Raw genomic sequence first — 24,864 nt, 5'->3', positions numbered from 1 at the left:
AAATCACTGCCTGGCTTATATTAAAAATTACTTGGTGTATTTATTAACACTGAAATTAATTTCTTTAGCACACTACATACTGGTAACATTTTTTGATTGCACATTCATTTTTTTGGCATGTACTTATTGAGGCAAAGTCGTATGCAGAGAATATCAAAAGTGGTCTATTTCAAGAAGCTTAACAGCATCAGGATGTGGAATTCAAACCCAGATCATCTATTTGCCTGGAGAAGAAAGCACCAGAAGAAAACACCAGAAGGCAGACAAGTCTTCCTGTGCCCATATTTCCTCTCAATAGTGTCCTTTCTTGAATGGAAATGGACAGTATTTCTTTATAAAAGTGGACTCCTAGGGAATCAATGTCTCAAGTCTAAATAGTCCAGGCAAGGACCTATTGACAGGATGATTTATGATTGCCACAGGGCAGTCCTAGAAATAAATGCTAAAGAGCCAAGATGCCCTGTAAAGCAGCGTGGATTCCTTTAAAAACACCGCGCCTCAATTGCAGATTGCAGCTCCCAAGAGGCTGCCCTCCAACACAAGCACCATGGATTCCTTCAGCACACTCATTTCATTCTTTTGAACATTCATTTGAACATTCTGAACATTGAACATTCTTTTGAACATTCACTAAAATTAAATTTCACCCTTTCTAGTACTCATAATACGCAGACTAAAGTAACAGGGACATTAAAAAAAAAAAAAAGAGCCTTTTTTGTCTAAATTCGGGTTTTCTGTAGCTGAATTAGTTTGGTTGATACAATTTCATTTGCTGACTACCAGGAAAATACATTCCATCCAATTAAAAAATGAATCTGTATTTACTACGTAATAATACTTGGGAAACACAACAAAAAAACATGTAGTCCTACTATGATGAACCACCAACTAATCAAAAATTTCTTACTCACAGTGTCTGTCTCCCCTGTGCTCTAAGATTCTCAGCAGAGGGAATGGGAATTTGAGGTTTTGCATGACGTCAAGATCAAAATCAGCATTGAGTAGAAATAATACATTTGTAACTTCATGGAAAAAAAAAAATAATTCCAAACCAAACAAGGAAAGAACTCAGTCATTGCGGATTCAGTAACTTACAATCCTTTGTATTTAGCACAGGGTCCTCTATTAGGAGAAATATTTTCTATTTTAAAAAACATAGCAGAAAATAAATCTTGATTCCCTTATATTTCAAATAGGACATGATATGGATCAGTAATGAATACTAAAGTAGGATTCTAAGAACCCAAGCTTCAGGCTATTCCTAGCTCAACAGCAGCCTTTTTGGGAACCCTGAGTGAGTCTTTCTGGTTTTATGCTTCAGCTTTCCTATCTGAAAAATGGGAAATCAAAAATTATTCTTCAGATGGATTTCCACGGTTTTAGAAAATACCAGGCATGTAAAACATCATAACATGTTCTTGGTGAGATAACAAAATGATACACTAATAAACACAGCCCTATTAAAGCTCTTAAGTACAACTAATATAAGTTTTTGCATTTGTCTTGTGGGACACTCAGCTGAAGATGGGCAGGAAAGTACCTGCAAAAAAAAAAAAAAGTTTCAAATAATTCCAGTGTAGTCATATAAGAAAGTCAGAAACTATAAGCAAATGGTGGAACTAATAGCAAGATTTTTTCCTTTCTGATTCATTCACAGAGACCAGGAATGACAGCATCCATCGTCTGTAAAAACGAAGTTGGGAGCACGCAGCTGCAGAGCTGTGCAGAAGCAGGCATGGTGTACCCAGAAAGTGTTGTGCCCTGCAGACCACAACTCGCTATAAATCCATCTATCCCACAATTAGACATTGCAGCCTGAACCCTCTGTTCAAAAGGGCACTGGTACAGATTGCATTCAAACCAATAATTATTCTCACCCACGCCAATTCACAGCACAGAGAGGAAGGAAGGTCTCAGGAACCAGTCATTAAAGGCTTCCCAATGGTACACAACAGTACCACCAATTGCATATCTCTCTGAATATTTCTAATAATGCATTCCAAGATCTCATGAGGAAAACTAATAACCATGCTTAGATGGAAATTGCTTTTTTCTTACAGGAATATTCATGAAAAACAAGAGTAATTGCTTTGGTATGAACATTGCTGAAATGCATGGAAAATGTTTTGATATGACCAAGCATATTTTTTTCCATGTTCTCTCTCTCCTCGTTGATTAAGTTCACCAAAGAAACAAACCTGCTTGCTGGTCTGCACGGCAAAAGCAGCAAGCAGATAACCAAATCAATAGGGAAGTGATTTTGAGCTGAGCAGGCAATTTTTAAGCTGTATTTTACCATCCTTGAGAAAATATTTAATGAAAAACACACAGTGAGAGAGAATGGAATATTTCTTAACACTAACTCTGTTGCAACTTCCATTGGACTGCAGGAACACCTCCACACATTAGGTTTGTACCTGCATTAGAGGGGGGAAAAAAGATGGCAGACCCTGAAGGGAAGTTATTACACAGTAATAACACAGCCTTTCTATTAGAGAAAACACTGATAAAAACTGGTCAACAAGGGATGAGGAAAACACCTATATCAGAAATTCTGTGTTCTTCTTATGGGGATTCATGTTAGAATTTAGATATAACATTCATCACCTTGTAGATTTCTTTAAAACAAGAAATTCCATGCAAAAAAATATTAATTAAGTCCTGCAGAACTGAAGAATTCCTTTGCTCAATATTAGAAGTTCAAAATCTTCAATAGCCACTCAAAGGTTTACTGGTTTACCGGCTCTAAGATAAACTTTCCTCAGAAACAAAACCAAAAGTGCTACCCAGCTGTGCCCCTACATCTGTGAGCTGCTTGGCAGGTAGGTAAATGTATAAAACAAAATTGAAATAATTACAAAGGCAGTTCAAAAACGTTCCACCTCAAGAAATAAAACCCTAGTCTTAACACTTTTTTTAATCTCAATGATTAAATGAGTTGGGGTTTTATTGGCATTTCTCTCACGTGTTTGACCTGTCAGGATGTACAGTACCACTGTTACAGCTGTTTACCTTTAACATTACTATGAGGAAATAACATCATAGAACAGCAGATCCCATTCTCCACTCTCACCTATGACCCACTTTGGCACATTCTTTTCATCGCAGGAACAGCCTAGGAAACACTTTGAAATTTTTAACACTTAGATTTTTCCATTGTATATTTATAGCACGTGGGAGTGAAAGCACAGAAACTGTCGAGTCTGTGTTGTCAAGAACTGAATATAGATTCTTAGACTACCACACACATGGTCTATAACTGTATCATAACCCATAGGTTTTGATCCACTTAGCTCTTTAATGAGCTCTAAGCATAGCTAAAAAAAATTAATTATTTAAAACACTTTTTAAAAGCATCCAGTATTCATATGAAGACATTGAGACATGGAAAGACTTACTTGACATGTTTGTCATAAGCTCCTTATCCACACTGGTGTTCTGCATGGGCTCTTTTGCCCAGAAAGGTCCTCAAGGTGCCCTAGGGCTTAACACTGCCTTAAGAGGCCTTCCAGGACACAGCTGCCCCCTTTCATCACAGGGCTGGAGGGACTCCCAGGTGCAAAGTGTTTCACTGACTGTGAAATGCATGATACCAACAGTAACCCAGATGATGCCAGAGTCAAACCCACCGGGAAGGTCTGTAAGAACTCCACTCTCACTCTGGCAACTATGATGAAATGATACCTCTTCTAATGGTCAGAATTATCGATTCCTCCAAAGAGATGCTGGATTACAACAGCATCCTGTCTACCTCACCAATGCACTTTGGTTTCATCACATCCTGGAAGTGGCAATGCCAACTTTTTGTGATCCCAAACAAACAGCTGAAGTGGATGAATAACCTGGTAGGTGGTTTTGCACCTCCCTGTAGCCAGCATAAGGATGCTGTGAGTCCTGATGGTGTTGATGCCAAGAGAAAAAAAAAATCAGCAGAGTCTCTCTGCCATGGATCTCTAGAGAATACCGAGGAGAAATGCCTGTATGGCCATGAGGACTGCAGTTAAATGTGGCTCAGCACCCACACCTGGGAGAAATGGGCTCCAGGTGGTTACTTCATTTCAAAGCTATCGGTCATTGCCATTGCACCGTGAAGTAGGAATGACTGTCTGTAGCCAAAGGTGAAAAAAGTTCAGAAAACACAAGCAAATTCAAAAGAAGGGTCTGGACCAGAATTCTGTGACTAATGTACAGGGGGCTAAAATAAATTTTAAATTTAAAAAAAAAAAAAAAAAAAAAGGGGGGGGGGAGGAAAACAAACACGCAGGGAAGACAGCAGGATTTGGGAATTTCTCTTTCCACCATCCCTCTTCACTTTGATACTCCACTGGGACAGGAATTCCCCAGTGTCAGATCAGCACAGAAAGACAAATTACCACCAGGCATTTCTAAACTCTGGGGTGAGCGGCAGAAAGGTCAGAAAGCTGCCGCTCAGAGCTTCAGCTCTAGAAGCGAGGGTTCCTCTGGAGACGCCCCATTCCCGAGCCCGCGCTCCTCCCTTCCCGAGCCCGCGCTCCTCCCTTCCCGAGCCCGCGCGCCGCCCTTCCCGAGCCCGCGCGCCTCCCTTCCCGAGCCCGCGCGCCGCCCTTCCCGAGCCCGCGCGCCTCCCTTCCCGAGCCCGCGCGCCTCCCTTCCCGAGCCCGCGCTCCTCCCTTCCCGAGCCCGCGCGCCTCCCTTCCCGAGCCCGCGCTCCTCCCTTCCCGAGCCCGCGCGCCGCCACTCCCGAGCCCGCGCTCCTCCCTCCCCGAGCCGCGCGCCGCCCTTCCCGAGCCCGCGCGCCGCCCTTCCCGAGCCCGCGCGCCTCCCTCCCCGAGCCCGCGCTCCTCCCTTCCCGAGCCCGCGCGCCGCCCTTCCCGAGCCCGCGCGCCGCCCTTCCCGGCGCTTCCCGCGTACTGTGGCGCCCCCCGGTGGCGCGCCGGGCGCAGCGCGGGGCGGGAGCTCGGGGCGCCCCGGGAGCTGCGGATCCGAGCGGAGCCTCCCTTCCCGACCCACAAACGTCCTCACAGCCCATACCCGCCATAAACGACTGCTTCTAATCTCCCCCCTGGAGATTTCTTCTTTCCTTTGACTCGGAAGGAATAGATGATCTAAAACTACAGCAGAGTTAAACCCCATCGTTTTCTTTTTTAGCAATCCTAAAAAAATCTCCACAAAATGGTTTTGGTTTGTACTTTGAATAAAGATTTCATTTTGTAGTCTATTTCCTGGTGTGAGTTTATCTTCCTTTCCTTAAAATGTACTGTAAGTGCAGAAGCAGGGGCAGCAGTTTAACAGAAAACATATGTGTGCTACTTGCTTGGGTGACCCCGCGAGAAGGGCACCTTACTATCTGCTCCTTGTGTAAATCCAAAACAATACATTTCCCTTTTCAAAGAAACATTTTTCTTAAAGTGAGTACTCCTTTGTTGGACTTCTTGTGACTAATGAGATCCTCACAAATCTTTGTCAATGTAGCAGGGGAAATAGTTTAAAGGACTTAGTTTTATATCATTCTAATACTTTTAAGAATTATTTTTAAGATAACCATTACTCAAAAAAAGGTAGAGTCCAAATTCTTCTTCCATTATGCTATCTCCTGAAATTTTTCATTTGACCAGTGCAGCAGATGAAAAACAATGAAATAATTACAGCTCCACTTTTCTGCAGGCAAGCCAACACCAATCTAATGTCCTAGCAACACATGTTTTCCATAAAACATTACATATCAGGTGGATTAATGGATCAAAATGCTGTCCCTCTTCTGATGTCAGAGAGGCAGAAGTGTTTGGTGCAGAAGCCAGCTCTGTATGCTTTATTCCAGCTGAGAGCTTTCCATCAACAGAACAAATCTCTACTTATTAATTACAGCCAGCATCTGCATCCTTTCTGTCACCTGAACAGCAAAAACTGTCAGATCAGTATGGAGATATCTGCCCTTTCATGTAGCAGTTAGTGAAACCCATACTACAGCATGTAGTGGTTAATTATTATATACTATCTATGTAATTCTTGGAATAAATTAATGGTATGAATCACAGCATTAAGTGCCACTAGAAATGATTGATGGAAAGGAAGAGCAGATTGCAGTAGAATAAAACAAACAAAAAGGGACAACAGAGCTTCTCATTTCACTTAGTATTTTCTGTTAATTTTGGATCTTTAAGGATCTTAATTTCACTTGACTGATTTACTTTAAAGGTACAAGGTGGACATGAGAACACTTTTAATAAAGATTTTTTTTTTCAAAATGGATTTGCTAAAAATAGCATAGAATTTTCACCGAAATGAACGTTTCTAAAGCCACTTGGAATAATCCAGCGTAAACCTTCAGCTGACATTCTTAGAGAACTGTCAAGAATATCTCTGAGATTTTTTTTTTCCTCTGAATAACAACAGCCAATTTAGGGATAACTGTAGAATTATATCAGGATTTCCTCTGTTTATTACCTGGCACTTTTTAATACAATTCTAAAAGATCCTTCTCAAACTCTGTGCAGTCCAATTAAGTTTTCGCTGTTTAAGATCACTGAGGAAACAAATTTGTTGTTGATAGTACTATTTACCTTTTTTGTTAATATTTTATGCATATATAGAATATATAAATCAGCATAAGTACACAAACAGTTCCTTGAGGACCTCATGAGTAACTTGATCATGAACATGCATAATTTATTCTTCATCTCTCTTTAAAAAAATATTTCAAGTACTCTCCTAACCATTTCTGAACTGCAGCAATGACCCTTTTCCAATGATATTTTAAATGCATTTGCTTTTGGATAAGCAGACATAAAGCTTAATGCACATGCTTTTCTCTTTGACAACTTGATAGGGGAAGACATGAAGGTAACAGGAGTATTTAACTACAATTCCTTTAAATACAGGTCTTGTCTCTTTCAATAAGCAGAGGTAATCACATATTCAGTAAATCTTTAAAATAGCCATTCAATATAAAATCATTTTAAGAGAGATATGCAAAACCTTACTCTATATGACTAAAATTCAACAGATTCCACTACGCTGCAGCTTTACAGCTGGATCTCTAGACACCCATTACATTTTGTGAGCTGTTTGTACTGTAGCTTTTGATATTCTTAAAGGATTGACGGCATCCATTTCCTTTCAAATAGGGTCGTTTTCAATTTAGCAGCATTCAGCAACCTGCAATTCTGAGTCTGCAAGGCACTCTTAAGAATATCACTTTCAGACGATGGATGTTTTCCAGGTGGTTTTGCAGAGAGCCATGAAATGCAGCTGCTACAAAACCTTTGATGAGACATAAGTAGAACAACATCAAAAGTGCTCTTCTTTTTGAGCAAACACATGAAAGCACAAAACTAGCTGACAGTATCACATCATGGAATTCATTTGAACTTGCAGACAGAAACCAAGAGGAAAGACAATTTCTGTGGCCATGTCTTGGAGCATGGCCTATAGTGGATGAAAACACAGAAATGGATTTTTAACTCCGTCATTATGGAATCAGACACAAAGCAGGAATTATTCTTTTGAATAGAAATAGACACACACATAGGCACACATACATATTTTAATTGTTATTTTACTGCAACAGCAAGGTGTGTAAGCCAAATTCACAGCCTCACACAGCCTCTTAGAAGGTCCAGCAGCTGGTAAGGACAGCATTGCCCAGCGAGCCCGCGGCGAGCACAGCACACTTACACCCACTTATCTCCTTTGTTAACAACAAGCCCTATCTAAAGCGTTTCATCAAATATTTATAAAACAGAACACTGGCTGCTGTAGGAAAGGTCACTTCTCTAGGCAGAAATCATTGATTCTGATGTTGTTATATGCTTAAGTTCCTTATGCATATATTCCTTAAGGCATACATTTCTTTATATCATTTATAATTTTGTGCAGAAGAGGAAAATTTCACATGACAAAGCCACCTTTCTGATTTCCCTGTGCTTTAGGAAGGGGACTAACACACCTTATGTACAGAGACTTTTCATTTGCTTGTTGTCCTGAAACAAACTTGATTCTGTAGCACAGAATAAAGATATCAAGTTAACATAAATTATGATCAGGAAAAATATTTTTTAAAATTTAAATTGTGATTTAACTGTATATTTAGTAATTTTTTTTAGTATCTGGTTATTATGTTTATTTTCACTTTAACATATCTTTATTCATATTTGCTCCTTGGTATCACTGCAGTTGTAAGTACTGTTTTCTATTTCAGTCCACTAAACTCCCTTGATACTTTGCAGTGCAAAAAACAAAATAAACAGCAATTTTATTGGACTCAGAAAACCAAAACAAAGTTTAATTTCAGTGTCATTTACAGCCATAATGATTGGTAAATATTGTTAATTATAAGGAAATTTCAGATCTGTTACCTTGCGAGGATATCTTCCAATAAAAACAGAAGCTGAACAGGCTCAGTCCATGGAGTCACAAAATCTTGGAAGAGTTTTGGTGGCTCTTTCCCTTTTAGTGCCTCTTTCCTTAGGTGCTGTTAGATTTCCTGGGAACACCCTTGCCAACAGCTGTGGTCTCACAGCCATTCTCATCTTTCTGGTAAAACCGATTAATTTCAGCTTTTTCGTCTCATGATCCTTAGAGAGCAGCCACAAGCGCAAGAAGGTCCTTGCCCTAAGTTTGGCATGCACTCCCCTTCACTCTCATCGAGGTGGACTGATTTTACCCCAAGTTATCCTCTTATCCTGTCTGGAGTTTCTAAACTATTTGGAGAGTTGGGCCTTTATTTTTTAATTTTGTCTTAATTTTTAAGGCTCTCCATCAGTGATACTTCAACACGCATGACAAGTAACTAGTTATTTATATGGTTTAAACAGTCTTGCATGTGTGGCAACTTTTCCATCTGAATAACTTTCCCAAGCTGGTCCTACTCACACACATATACACAAGGAAATTTGGTTGACATACTCAGATATTTGCTATTATAACTGGCATTTACAAGGCACTTGTGAATTTTTGTGCATTTTACACAAACTTTTTTGCAAGCTGAAAAATCAGTGTTCCATTTATAGCACTGAGAAATGACAAAAGGCAGTGAAAAGGAAATCACCTTTACACAAAAGCTGGAAAGTAGCATGGGAGCACAGCTGTGTGCCCCAGAATTCTGGCCTGAAGGAGGACTTTAATATTGTTATTCTATATCTGTCTATTGTCAGCATCATAAATGTTCAGCCTGGCTCCAGAAAACCATATACAAAGCACTTCCTGATGAGTACAAAAGGATTTTTTCCTTGTTGCTATAGGATATTTACACTTTCAGGAATGCCTCAATTGGGAGCAGCACTTAAAATATATCAGCAATATTTCTTTGACATCTGTCACACACATTTCAGCACAGCCCTTTCCAACAACGTATTCTCATGAATCATCTACTTAAAATCTACCTCATGTGCCAAAGACATGGTGATAATGGAGACTTGACAGTTTTTTGGATTTGTTACTCTGATGAAACCAGGCAATATGCTGAGACAAGTCCAAGCACCTATAGGGAAGGAGATGAAATGATATTGAATTCCATCTGTATTACAACTACTTGGCTTTTCTACATAATAAAGTGAATTATTCACATTACTTCCCACTCCACACCAGGGTAGTAACTCAGACACCACTGACCACCTTAAAAACAGGGGAACATCAGTTTAAATCAGGTAGCCTAAGCTTGCTGGTAGAAGCCTAGAAGGCACAGCCATCAGGGAAACAGCAACAAAGAGATTTAGGTTCAAGAAGATACAAACATATTTAACCTCAGTTTGGAGGCTATCACCAAGTCCCCCAAACTGAGAAGGGCAGAAGCACCCTTAAGACTTACAAAAAGACATTGTTGCTAAATAATTGTCATTTTTCTAGTGAAAAAATCCTTAAATATTTTAAGAACTTATATGTATTTCTGCATTAAGCCAGCCAGCCAATTCAGTACTCCAGCTCCAACAGACACCCAAGAGTGAATGTAAAGGAAAAAAAAAAAAAGAAAAATAACTTGGAATGATAACACTAAAGTATATTCTCACAACCTCCACCAGCTTGCAGCTCAGACTTCTTGACCCAGAGCTGATATATTTGTGCTTCCCCATCCTTCAAGAATTTTACTTTCACAAAATTGCATGGCCACCTTTTGAATTCACATAGACTCTACAATACAGTAGAAGGGTTCCACAGACTAATTCCATGGTGAGAACCACATACAGCTCTGCAGCTCTTCTGTGCCAAAAACCTGAGACTGATTGGAGTTCCTTCCGCAGTGCATGTTATAACGGAACTATTACAGCATGTGCCACACACAAATTTTCTATCAGTAATGTGGAGATGATCCCTGCAATGAAAACCTGTTGTACAGAATCTGCCAGGCCTCAGTTGGATAAGTGAGGCCACAGCCGACCCGCACATTTAGCACATAACTGGATCACTGTCTTTGAGATTAGGAACTGCACCTGCACAAGCAGCAAATGCATATGCATCAACCACAGTCTGAAATACAGAGCTGTGCAAGCTGCAAATCCTTTTAGCAGAAAGACATGAGCATAGGTTAGTGTGAAAGGTCATTTCAGAGAAGATAAGAAAAAGGATATTCATGTTTGTAATGTATATCCAACATCCATAAGTGCCTCACATTACATCTAAATGCCCCCATGAAACAGCATCAATACAACAGCCCTGTTCAAATAACCCTGAGGGCTGATGATTTTGCCTTACTGACCACTCTGCAATTTTTCTGTAATTGTTATTCTGCATTATAGCCCACAAGCAGCAGGATCTTCTGCAGATGTAATCTTGAAGTTCAGTATCACTTACACAAACACATACTTTGCCTTTTAACACTTGTGGGTTTTGTTTACTTAGGTCTTTTGACAGCTTTAATATTGCTTCTATCATGGACTTTTCAAGGATGCACTGAGAACATGGCAATCAAATTTTGTTGCTCTGCAAAATTCTGAAGTCCCAAGGAGGGGCAAACAAAAGTCCATTATCTGCAAGGATACCCTCTGGAAACACATGCTAAACAAGCCATGCTATGGGAGAATTTTCCATTACTGCATGAAAAAATCTATTTCTTCTTTGGAAAAGCAACAAACTATCACAAGGTGTACTTGATTTGTTTCATGCTACCCCACTCTTGCTAATTTGCTGGAAATCTATTGTAGATTCTGCACTGGCTTTACAGTGTGTTATGCCTAAAACTATCTGATCAATAATGAATTTTCTTTGCAAAGGAGATTAACTTGCTGGAAAATGTCAAATATGGATTGTCCATGAGGGCTTGAAAAATCTCCATTTTACAGAATGCTTTATCTCAAGATTTTCACAAAAAGGAACAGCACAGGCAAAAGTGACCCGGAAAAGAACTTGTGGTTTTCACATGAGAATATGTACCAGTATTAAAAAGAGAGGCAGAAAGGTAGTTATTTTCTGTTCTCGTAATCACCATAATTTTCTATTCATGATGACAGCTTACTGGTAATTATGTGTTAGCTATCTGTACATATACACTGATATTTATACTGTTCTTGCATGCCATTTACTGAGTGGAGGTTTTACATGACATGGTCACTAAGCTCCAAAGAGCCCAGTATATTTTGTACCAAAGTCAAAATGCAGTTCAAAGTGATGGCAATTGCTATGAACTAAGCAAATTCCCTAAGGAGAGATGGTCTTCCCAATGAAGGGCCAATGACTAGAATTTAGACATTATATCTCTTTCATCCCCTTTTATGGCAGATCTTTTACTTGTTGTTAATATGAAACACTGAGCATTTTATTCTGCTTATAAATGATGCCACCTTAAATACAGGTATCAGGCAAAATTCCTTAAATTCTATATTACAAATACTGAATGCAACACTAGTAAGAATAATAACTTAAAAGGCTTCATCTAGCAGGCATAATTTACGCATGTTTTTGTATACTCATCTCATTGCAATAATCTCTAAACCTTGAAATGCACTTTTTTATTTTTAATTTTGCATGACTTTCATCTGAAAGGTTTGAAAAATTCATCCTGGGAATTATTTTTCACTAGTCTGGGGCCTAACATTTCTTATCCTCAGATAGCTCTGTGTTCTCTGAGGAGCTAATGAGCTCATCATATATGGAAAAAATACACACACAAAATTTGGAATTTTTTTTACATGAGCCTACATGAAATAACACCTAAAGCTCTTGGGTTCCCTCTTACTTCCCTGAACTGATTTAATGTGCCACAAGTCCTTTGGGATGCAGACAAAACAGGCTGCTACCACTTTATCTTGGGTACATTATGAAACAATTCCCATCTTTTCATCCATAAACAAATCCCATGCTACCTTCACACGAGACTTTCTTTTCTCTCAGGTGAGGATTTCACAGGGTCCTTTATTTACAGAAGTATCTTCTCACCTCCCACCTGCCCCCTAAGTTACTCCTGACAGGCACATGCCATAATAAGAGTTTGAGGTTGAGTTAGTTCCCACAGAAAAAGCAAATCCTGTGGGAACTGTGCAGGAGCAATACACACCTAGAGCGTCTGATAAATAGGCACATATTTTCCCAAGTACCTGGAAAATGGAATGTCCAAAAACATTCACTGTGTTTTATCATTTCAAAAATAGACAAAACAATCAGAATTTGAAGAAGATGCAAAGGATAGAAGTGCAGGTATACCTACTCTACCCAAAAATATATTCTCTGTAGGATTTTGCACAGAGAAGGTCCAATTTTCTCACAAGGAAGTGGACTAGGTCATTAAAAGGAAATTTTCTTAGGTATTATATACTCTCAATCCCAATTTTTTAAAGAAGTTTGAAAATATCCAAGAAGGAAGAAATTGTCCTCCCATCCACCCTCCCTCTAAAAACATAAAACACTAAGAGAATCTATTGGGAAGCAATTTCTAGAAGTACATGGCTACTGAATGAAAAAAAAACAACAGCTAGTGGATTACACACTTTAAAATCATTAACTAATGAAGTGAAGGTCATCACAAATTAAACACTGAAGCTCAAATGTACATTAGAAACTAACTATTGCAAAGACTATGGATCAGAGTGTGCAATATGGAATCTGTGGAATCCATCTGGCTAGTGCACAAGAAAAACTCCATCTTCCTTGGTACTTATCAAGTCAGATGATTCTACAGTAGTGTGAAAGTTCCCTCAGTTTATTTCAAGACACAAAGTGCTGCAGACATATGCTTTCAAAGGCTGCCGAGACAAAAAAAAAAAACAATTTTGCAGCAGAACAGCTATTAGAGGTAATTCAGTTTATGGTATGTACCAGGGCTGAAAGTGAAGAAGTTAGCTTCTATCCACAGCCACAATCAGTTCTCCAAAATTTTTTTTAGGAAATGATGCAGCTATGAAAAGAGTTAATTAACACAACATGGCTCCTGCTGTATACAAAGGAGATGAAATCCACTACATTCTGCACCAGCTCTATAGGAACAGGGTTGTATACATTTAATTCTGACCTTTCAGGTCAAACTGCAAAGCATAGAATTGTTTTGAAAACTACAAGAACTCAGAAGAAAAAAATCATCAAGGAAGAGGTTAAAAGCAAGCATAATTATGGACATGTAGATGTTCATATGGATTGGTACATAAAAATACAGCTTTGCCTGCTCCAGAAAGACATCTCTGAGTGCTTTATGAGCTTCAGAGAAGGTTACACATCTTTAAAAAGTAGTCACAAATGTAAAAAAAAAATATTTTCACATTTATACTTCGATGGGAGCCCCTCTTGTATTTAACATGGTACAAATCTCGCTTATGGAGGTCTTAACTTTACTGAATAAGGTTACCTTGATTCAGTGGCTGTTCCTAGATATACAAGCCCTTGGACAACTACATGCTTTTCTACACGTGGAACAGTGCACCCTATGTTGTGAATGCATTCTAATCTTACTGGAACTGAGTTCACAGATCAATTTCCACACTGGTTCCTAACAGATTTTCACATATCATGGTGGGTGAACCCAACATGTTTTCAATTTAATATCTGACTACTTTTAAAACTCTCCCAACTAAAGCAACACAAACATTTGAAGAGCATGTCTGCAAACCACTAGCAGATAAATGTGCTTACTTAATGCTTCCCTAGGAATTTTTTCAGACATAGTCCCACACGAGTGCATTTCCTCTTCACTTTAAGCTCAAGGTCAAGGACTCATTCTCCTAAAATCAAATCCATGCAAATTATAAAGTAAGAATTTATTTTAGACGTTTTTCTTACCCTTGTTCCCACATATGAACAATGAGAGCAGTGACAGACTGATACCTGTAATAAAAAAAGTCAATGCATTCTTTTTTCTCCTTTTGCTACAATAAGTTTCTAGCACAGAAATACTGTTATATGTGACATAAAATCACTTCATTGTTTCAAGTATATGAGGGATTTCAGACAAAAACTAGAAGCCACCTGCACCAACTGCTACCTGAGTGTTTCTGTGGGTTCGTGGCTGTGTAACTGACACCAGAACCTTCTCCCAAGTCTCTGCAGGATGAATTTCTTCATTCTGATCATTGGGACTCTTTTAAACACAAGTCAATTTTCCAAACTCAACAAATTTCATATGTAGTTTGTGCCACTATCTAAGTTATTTCTAAAAACCATTTCACTGGTGTCTAGACCTACTACCCACATCTTCAGGCACTCCTTGCAGCAGGGTCCAGCCAATCCCAATAGTGCTCACTAGAAAATCCAGCATGGATTGATAGATCTTTTGAATAAAAGGAACTGCTTGAGAATTACCTAGTAATTCTTCTGAACTAGACTGCATCATGTCCTTTATAGGACCTATGAACAGCTCCAGTTTTCTTTTATTCTAGGCAGGTTTCCTAACAGAGCATCCATCAACGTAAAAACAACACATACAACTGGCTAAACACCAATAGTTTTGCAAAGTATGGGTATAAAGATACTAGTTATTATGCCAGTGGGAGTTTCAAGTGGCTAAGGGATATAGGGCTGAATTTTTTGCCCTATTAGTCCAATGTAATTCCCAATACACGAACAATGAGTAATATCTTGAGAACTAGAGAAGCATGAATATGTTCTTGATTCAAGTGAACGCTAAGCATTAGTACCTTCCCTAAATAAGGCAAAGGCACTAGGGAGAACATGATGACAGTGTTAAAGTTAATGACCCAGCGCAATAGTATTTAAAACAGATTTGGCGCTAGCTTAATCACATTAATTGTTACATTAGACAAAGTGGAGAGCAATGAATACATTGTCCCTGGAACTCCTGAAGCAGCATCTTGTCCATTATGTTAAGGATGCAGTGACATTCATGATCTCCAGGTAACTGGAACTTTGAGTGTACTTTGTTTGTCCTGCTACATCAGCTAACTATGAATTATTAATCTAAGCAGTCCTCAAAGTATTTTTTTCCTACTCTGTGAAGTACCTCTAACAAGGCAATCTGTCTCTTTACTTAACCACAGCAGTGCTTGTCAAAGTCTATTACCAGTTTGAGGATAAAATGGTGAGAAGAGGAGAGAGAATGTCATCTGCTGCTGCTGCCCTAAGATGATTGGCACTCAGCTTTAAGTATGTGTACTCTTCCCTTTCTTAAAAAAATTTGCCAGGAAGGAACTAGATTTGTCAGAAAACACCAGCAGCCATTCCTCCAAAAGTAACCTCAGGTCTGCCATGGTCAGGAGTCTGGGAAGTTGCAGAGCCTTTTTTATGTGAAGTTTCAAGGTGATTAAGAGTAGCTGCACTGTGGTCCTGGAGCAGTCCAAGTGCCACTGCAGCCTCATGCTGCTCACAGCCACCTGAACAGTCTGTGCTGGTCTGGGGGGCTCCTCTTCCTACAGCATCAATCTCAATACATCAGTGAATTCATCAACCCTCGGACATTCCTCCCTCACAACTGGCTAGCAATGCATGAGAGTTCCCATAATTCCTCCAGAGGTCCAGAAACAAATAATGAGTAGACTAAAGAAAAAATAAATAAATAAATAAATAAACAGCACTGTCACACTGTGTTCTTCACTTCTGTGCAATCAATAGAAAAGACAAACATGGCAAGAAGGACATGAACTAAGTCAGAATGCTACAAAACATATCATGGCTGATGGCACTTGGGTCTGATTTGGTTAACAATAATAAAATAAAGATATGTAAAACAGGATATGTGTTACAAAAATCAGAATTCACATAACTGCTATCACAGACATCAGATATTTAAAACAGGATCATTGACAAAAGAGAAAGAGAAATAATTGGAATAGGATTTCCCATGATACAATGAATACAGTCAGATTAAAAAGTCCTATTTTCATTGAAATATGTCTAAGGACTATACTCACTAGTGAAATAGATAATATAATTAATCAAATAACCTTGTAGAATAAGGGCAATACTCATACCTTTTTAATTAGATAAAGGTTTTCAGGGGAAAAAAAACCAACCAAAAACCCGATTTTCTTTTTTCCTTACTAGATGGAACTAACATAAAAAAGTAAGAGTCTGTATTTGTTCAGATCTCAGAGAGGTCAATTTTTAATAAAAATTTCTTAGGAAAAGAAAATCAGTTTAATTACCTTTCATTTCAAGAACCTAGACTGGATAATTTTTCCTCTTTCATAAAACCAATCAAGTTTGTGTATAGGACTATCTACACACTGCTTGAGCAACAAAGCTAGGAAGTCTTCTAATTACATCCAAGGTCATGGAACCAAAGTGGACAATGAGACTTCCAGACTTTTTTTCTGCTTACAGTATTTTTTTTTTTTTTTGCAAGCATTATCTCTTAAGGGAAAGAATCTGCTGTCAGCAACTGCAATACTTTCTGCTAAGTCATTCCACCACCTTGCAAAGACATTTTAAAACATAAAAGTGATTTACAACAACATTTTACAACAAAATGCTGCACTAGTTATATGAGAGATGAGCACAGTGTATCAATATGCAAAGAATAGGAAAGCTCCTGCAAAAAAAATTAGCAACAATCTGTAGGAATTTTGCTGAGTCACAGCAGGCCTAGGACCTCCAAGACCCTGATGATTTCAAATAAAATAAATTCTGATAAAGGACCAATCAAGCTTAAGAGGCTCTGTAAAGACCATGCATGAAGAATTAAGAATTAGTAAAATTGAACTGGCTTCAGAATACAGGTTGTGAAAACTCTTTCTATAGAACACATGTAGTAACCTCTTGAGCCTAGAGAGAGATACTTTTGCTTTGTTCTAGTTGGTAGAAGCCACAACACAGTGTTACATTTCCCTCCTAGGGAGGTCTTCAGACTTCTGAAGATGACCTGAGTTTTCTCACCAGTGAGGAGACAAGTAGCTGCAGCACACACATAAAAACCCACTTGCAGAGAAAACACTTTCCCCCTTGTTTCTATATTTAATTGCTTATTTATATACTTCCTCTAATTTCTGCTTATCCCAACTATTTTGAACTTACCAGTGGCTGTATAGATGCCATAAAATACTGAAGGAATTAATTGCTGAGATGAGGGCAAGTGCATAATTTTCAGGGTCTCTCTTACTTCAAATTGAATATTGCAAAGGAGATGGCAGTTTCAGGGAGGGCAGCAAGAGGGAGGGGAAAAACAACAACCAAACTTACAGAAAGACAAAGGTGTATTTTACATTGATGTACAGAGGTGATTATGAACCCCCACAATACCATTAATACTAATTCTCTAGGACAAAAATCACACTATAGAATTAAAGTCCTTTTGTTCTCACAGTTAAGAGAGAACAGTTCTCACAGTTAAGATCTACTGAGTCTATTCTGAAGCAGTTTTGTTTTCAGTGTACCAGCTGCACAGAGGGAAAATTTATGTAATGGAATGGAGAGGGCTGCAATCCCTGTTCTGTCCCTTTTAATTCTGGCTTTTCAAATGACATGAGGAAGCCAGGTGGAAAGAATCGCTCTGCATGTCTGGCCGTGTGGCAGAAAGGAAAATGTAATTGATTATTCTTATTAAGGAAACTGATTTTGCCAGAAATATCAAGTTTATTCAGTTTCATGCTTAAAATGAAATATGCAGTGTAATTAAATATTCTCTTTATTTTATACACAGCTTGAGCTGACTATAGGTATTTCAGTGATAGCAATAATGAAAATTGCAATGTAAACCTAATTAGAAAGTTAATGGAAAGGGAGTGAAGAATGCTGTGATCAAAAACTCAGATCTTGAAAGGCACTCACATCTTCAAGTTCATACGCTGTCCCCACTTCTGTCTGTAAAAGTGTTAAGAGCTGCCTCAAGTCCATCCAAAAGAAAGAATGACTAGAAAAAAACAGATATATTAACATTAAGAGATTCAAATAATGGCTTCAAAGACTAAAAGGAACAAGTTGTCTTCCAGTTTTTCTCTTGTATAAGTTTAGTAATAAATTACTCCTCTGTGCTTAATCACTTTGCAGACACATTGATTTCTGGGTACCCAAACACTGGAAATATTCACACACTGGTTATGTTATCACGGCAGCATTTGTAAATGGACCAGAAACTGCTGAAGCAAAGGTTCAAAGAAGATACAGAACCATAGAAGCAATTTACCCATCGGAAGAGATGCCCACATTTTGTATTGCTGGTAAGAAAACACCCAGAAATTTTCTCTACATTTTTATTCCCAAAGGACATATGCTTCCAGTAGTTTATCAGGAATCTGTGACTTCTATGCAAATTAGGTAACTTACTGTCCAATTATGCCATTTCCATGCAAAAGCATAGATTGCATAAGCTACTATTAATTTTTTATTTTAAAAAAAGCTTATTTGTGTAGTCAGGTGTCATCTGAAAAAGAGATTTAGAAAATAGGCCTGGAGAGGAAAAAAAAAAAAAAAAAAATCTCAAAATCAACACATGATGCTGTCAAGCAATGAAACAGAGCTGAAATCTGAAGGCAACAGTGTCAGTTTTCCATGCATGGAAAAAGAAACAGAAGGAACTTTGGGCTATTAGTGAAGTTTCTGTGTCTTCAAAACAGCTGTAATTGACAAAAGAAAGCAACCTGACAAAATATAGCTCATGGTTCCAGAACCTGGATTCTGCCGCTCAGCATTAAACGAGTGAACTCTGACGGGATCAGTCACATTGCAGCAGAAAAGCAAGTGATAGCCAAAACTACTCTCTATTGATTTTGTTTTCCAGCTTGCTCTCAGGAGCATGTTTTGAACAGCTTCAAGAGGGAAATCTGGAAACAAGCACTTTCTAAAATCTATTAGCCTAATAAAGCATTGTAATCTACTGTGAGTTCAATTCTTTGGAAGCTTCTCTCACACCATTTTAGTTGTCATTTCTTTGATTAAGGCTACAGTGATACGTGTACCCGGCTAACAGCCAGGAAGAAAGTCTTGTAACATAAAGGATTAGGTTACAGGGTGAAAGTATCAGCCCAGAAAAAACAATCTTTATACTTTCTTTCTCCTTAATGACTTAAAATTATGAAAGTTTTAAAGGGTGCAGAATGGGTCTTCAAGAGAAGAAAAGAGCCAAGAAAATACAGAACTTCATCACCAACCATCTCCTGCTTACCTTGCTGCCACACACCTGCAGGTTTTCTGCATGACAAACAAAAGCAGTTGCCTCAAGCCTGGCATCCTTGTCCTTTCCTCTGGGAGCCACCTGAACAGCCAGACACCGAGCCCTTGTTCCCTGCTACGTGTCAGGAAAGGCGTGGGTGCTGTGCTGGGTCAGCAGCAAACCCTGGCCTACAGGTTTATGGTGCAGGTGGGAAATGCTCAGAAGCACCTTCTCCACGAGTCACACCCACCTGAAGCATTACACAAATGATATCCAACATCACTTAGAGAGCTTTAGGAGATAAATGCTGCCAAAGCAACCGGGCTGCAGGAAGATGGATTGGGGTATATCGTTCATAAAGAAACCAGCCATGAGACCTGCTTGTTAAAATCCTTGTGTTTTCATGCTGGTGCCTGACTTCATCCTCACAATGAACTGGTGCTCACTGGTTCTCTGCAAGACCATGTCACACAATGGGATAGTGCAGGACAGGATTATCTTGCCTTAGAAATGGGTCCAGACAAACACCGCCAGGACAATGTGTAGAAACTTCTGTAAATTATGAGACATGAAGCTGTAACACAGAGGGAGAGAAGCAAATCTTGCAGCCCAGTGACTGCTTCTAATATCCATAGAAAATCTGCAGATCCACAGCAGTAGGGTAAGCAGGAGGCAGCAATGATGGCTGGAAAGTTTCTGAAAGGAGTTCCAGGCATCAAATGCTTTGCTACAGCTCTTTCCAGTACCTGCTGTCAAATAGTTCAAAGAAAATCACGAGAGATACCAGTTGAGATAAATAGGAGAATAAGCTACTTAGTCAAACAGCTCGGCTTAATTCCTACTGCTTGGAGACTCAAAGGTGATTGCTTATATCCCTGACTGGTTTGAAAGCACAAATTTAAACACTTTTCTTAGTCAAAAGCATCCAACTCCTTTTGATTCTCACATATTAATTTTTTTTGTCCAAGGGCAAGAAGATTGAAGGAATACAAAGCCTAAGGAAAAGATGTCATTCCTTAAACTCACCTCCACTTCTTCCAAAAAGAAATTTAATTTTGACAGTAGCCTAGAATTTAAGAATCCCAGTATGAAGGCACAAAATCTAAAATGCTTGATTCCAAAGCCTTTTTCAAGAAAAACAGTTTTACTATGCTGGTTTTGTGGGGTTTGGTGGGTTTTTGTTGTGGAAAGAATGACCTCCTTCCACATGGAAGTGCTGTTCTGTCAAGACACCATAAACATACCTGTTATCACTCACTAATTTTCACTGTCATCACATGTTTTTGTTACCAAAAAAAAGGAAAAACTTTCCGCTGCTTAATCCATTTACACGTTTATATATCTCAACTCTCTCTTTTTTTTTCCAGATACTACCTATCTATTACTGACTTTGCTTCTAAAGAAATCAATTTTTACAACCTTCCTCAATAATGCTATAATGTCTTTTTTTTTTTTTTTTTTTTTTTTTTTTTTTTTTTTTGGGATGCAGTAATTAGAATTCAACATATTACTTTATGGAAGAACTCAACAAGAAATTTTATCATGTCATTACTCAGTCTGACTTGCATTCTTTTTCTCTACCATTAAAGCTCAGCTTCACGCTGAGTGGATTGCTGGAGAACTTTAATTTTTACCACAGTTACTGATGAATAAAATTAGCACTTCAGAATTCTTTACAGGTAGGCTTTTCTGCTTCTCTAAGCATGAAACACATGATAATTCAATTGCAATTAATTTTCAATATAAAGAAGTTACTGGGAATTCCTCTGAATTTGTTCCTTCTGAATTAAAAACCCATTTAAGTCAGGCATAAAAGAAAGAACATTTAAAGTCATGACAATATGACTGTAAAGAACTGAAACCATGGTTTTGTCATCCGGTCTGATGAAAATGAACAAAAATATTCAAGTTTATATTCAATTTCTTACTGGGAGTTAGTTCTGCCTCTGATAACACAGAACCCATGTACATTATGTTCTAGATTATGAGGTATAATGCAATGGATGGCATTAAATGAGAAAAAAATGCAGTAAATAGGATAACAAAGAATGCCAACTGTATTTTAAAATCAGAATCTTTAGAGTCCTCTATCATGTGATAACAATAGAAGCAAATGTGATTTTCACACAAAAGCTAAACCTGGGAGCAGATATGTGTTCCCCAACCAGATATTACATAACACTTCTCTAATTAACTCTGGATGATGGGTTGGACACCAGGCACCCAGCAAAGCCACTTTATCACTCCCCTTCACAACTGGGGAGAGAAAATATAATGAAAGGTTCATGGTTTGAGATAAGGTCCAGGAGAGAGATCACTCATCCAATACCATCAGAGGCAAAACAGACTCAAATTGGGGATATTAATTGAATTTATTGCTTACAAAATCAGAGTAGGATAATGAGAAGCAACATAAATCTTAAAACTACCTTTCTCCCACTCCTCCCTCCTTCCCAAGCTCTACCTCCTCCCACCAGCAGCACAGGGAGCCAGGGAATGCAGCTTACGGTCAGTTCATCACAGGTTGTTCCTGCCGCTACCAAGGGAGAAGAGCCTTTTCCCTCCTCCAGCCTGGGGTCCCTCATATGGGATACAGTCCTGCATGAGCTTTTCCAGTGTGAGTACATCCCACCTTCAACAACCACGTGCTTTTTAAATACTTACTCTCTTTTCAGCCATTCAAAGGTGTTTTGATTGCACAAACACATTTCATTAAAGTAACAAATCTTCAGAAGCCAAAAAAATTGATATTAATAACCCAACAGAACCATAAAAGCTCTTCAGAACAATGTTCCAGGTATCACATCACCATTTTATTCACCAAATAGATTATGGAATTGGCTTCATCCACCTACTTCTGTGAAGTATCCTAGGTGCTATTTTTACCTTGGCTGTTAAGTTTGAAGCAGATAAAGAAAGTTTAACAGCTAAAAGGGTGTATCGAGTATCAGAGATACCTCTAGCAACATCTAGGGCCTTGTTCAATTTGCCACCTTATTTGCATTGCCCTTTCCAATGCAGTAAGTGAAATTCTTAAAATTTATGTTAATCTTGTCATATACAGTTTTATACAGTTTCTACTGACAAGGAAACTGCTGGCCATTACTGCTGCAAAGAGGGGAAAAAACAAGGTTTCATTTGCTGAAATCTGCTGATTCCAGAAGTGTTCATCCACGTGATATCTTTGCCAGCTGCCAGTCCTCAGTGTGCACAGCACAGGAACAGAGCTGATCATGCCGTGCCCAAGCTGCAGGAGAGTTCCAGCTGCTGTGCAATCTCAACCTTGCTTCATCAGGGGGAATCCACTCCTGGCACAGCAATGGCATGTTCAAGTGCACATTAAAAGGCTCCAAATGCAGACACAAAGCTCCAAACACACAGAAAAGCAAATATGAATCAAGAAGAAACACTTCTACTCACTCAGTCATCAGTGTAGATGCAATCCATGCACATCCAGCAGGAAACAGCACTGGGATATCCCAGCTGCACATATTTTCAGGGTATATCCCATCAGTGAGACCAGAGGATTCATTACACATTTTGTGTTGTAGTCACCTCAGACACAAAAATAAAGATAAATGACGAACAGTAGCACCTTGTTGGAATGCAAGTGCTCCCTGCTTCCTTTCCCACTTTTCACATAGGAGTTTCCTCAGTCAAACAGCCCATACCTCTCCGACCAGCTGGCTGATAAGAATGTTACAGCTATCTACAAGCAGCTCCACAGCATCAGTGAGCTAAAGCTTTTTTCCCCTCTTTTGAGTGTATTCACAACCAAGCTATCACCAAAAACAGACAGTCTAACCTATGCCAAACAATTAAGATGGCTTTTACAGATAACAGAAACACACCGTATGCCCTAACAGGCTCCAGAGAACACATTCAATGTAAAACCTTTTGGAGGAGACCAGGTTTACTTAGATATGATAATGTCTGGCCTTTAAACCATTCTTCAACATTCTGAGATGACATTTTCCCCTCCAAATGTTTATCTTTTCCCAGGCTTTAGAGCATCTCTCCCTGATTTTCTAGTACCACCATGCTAAACAAATCAGTACAAGGAAGTTTTTGCATGCAGATAGGACCAAAATCACAGTAGAAGACTGTGACACCAGTTTCACCACATGGTCACCTGCAGCTGAGGTACTGCCCTGGTCTGTGGGCTTAACAGTCTGGCAAAAAAGGCAACATTCACATCACACCACCTGTCTTAGCAAATCCATTTCCCTAGTTAATCATTCCTTTTCATTTCTAAAGATACCACAACAGCATAATGACATCATTGCTGGTATCAAAATAAAATCTGGGAGGTGGAAATAACCATGTGAAATCGGTAGGTGTGCTTCACAAAGAGGATTTCAAAATACAGGAACAGTAGTGAAAAAGGATAATCCCTAATGTGAACATAAATTCTTCAGATTTTGTTGTATTAAATTTTAGTTTTCCTTAGACAGAAAACCAAATATTTTTCAAGAATTCAGAAAAAAAAAAAAAGAAGGAAAACACGCAAAAGTAGGCACTCTGTGTGTGCACACATTCATAATCCAGACTCATCAGGTACATGACAAATCAAATTCTCACGCATTAGCAGAAAGCACAACAAGGCAAAGGATATTTGCCTTAAACCAAAACACTGACAGAGTCTGAGCCTGCTTTTGCTTTCTCTTCCTGACAGATGCAAGTATACCCTCAAGAAATTATATAAGTAGGAGAGTAAGCAGGGCAGTTCTATTTCAGGCTTCATCATTAACTTATTGCATGGGTTTGAGGACTTGATTTTTATTTTCAGTTAACCCATGTCATGATCATTATTTTTCCTACCTGCTACAGTTGAAAAGGTCATCATTACACTCATTTATGTTCACCTTTTTTTCATTTATACAAAAATAGGGGGGGGAAAAAAAAACACAAAGAAAAAAACAATGGTTCCACTAACAAAATAGGAAGTCTGGTATTCCACGAACTGGGGGAAGTACGCAGAGGTGGAGAAAAAAAGGAAGAAAAAGAAGCCCCAATCAACGAACCCCCCAATCATTCCCATCAATAAAATAATGATATGTAAACATACAAGCATTTCTCCCACTTTACCCAAAACTCTGCTAACATGAAACTTCTAACAGATTCCTAAATCTGTGTAGCTGACACTGGCCCCGGAAAGAATTTGCTGTTTCTGCATTACGAAGTGTCAAGTGGCAGTGGAGTAAGGATTTTTCTATAAAAGAGGATCCAGATATGCTCTGCCGAAGGCGGCAGACCATTTACAGCGCCGTTAAACAAAGCAGGTCGCGTTCTTTCACACGTGCGCTGCCACCCCATGGACATTCCAAGTATCCCCATCCCCGAACCGCGGGTGTTTCCTCACTCAGCTCAGATATTTTCACCACGTACCGAACCTGCTCTTTCTCCGCCCGAACATTAAATGCAGCACA

At 38.9% G+C, this 24,864-nt stretch overlaps 1 long non-coding RNA gene across 1 annotated transcript; it reads right to left on the bottom strand.

The window, feature by feature from the left end:
- Positions 1-7,504: 7,504 nt before the first annotated feature.
- Positions 7,505-23,908, bottom strand: LOC120410642. Its single transcript, XR_005602935.1, has 4 exons — positions 22,856-23,908; positions 18,115-18,196; positions 14,176-14,220; positions 7,505-9,457 (listed from the first exon to the last, which is right to left on the bottom strand). It is a non-coding gene; the product is annotated as an uncharacterized LOC120410642 (long non-coding RNA).
- Between the last annotated feature and the right edge of the window lie 956 nt (positions 23,909-24,864).

Source organism: Corvus cornix, chromosome 12 (assembly GCF_000738735.6).
Source record: "Corvus cornix cornix isolate S_Up_H32 chromosome 12, ASM73873v5, whole genome shotgun sequence".
NCBI classification, from domain to species: domain Eukaryota; kingdom Metazoa; phylum Chordata; class Aves; order Passeriformes; family Corvidae; genus Corvus; species Corvus cornix.
Note: the sequence above shows the minus strand (reverse complement) of the source record. Positions and strands in the feature narration are given on the sequence as shown.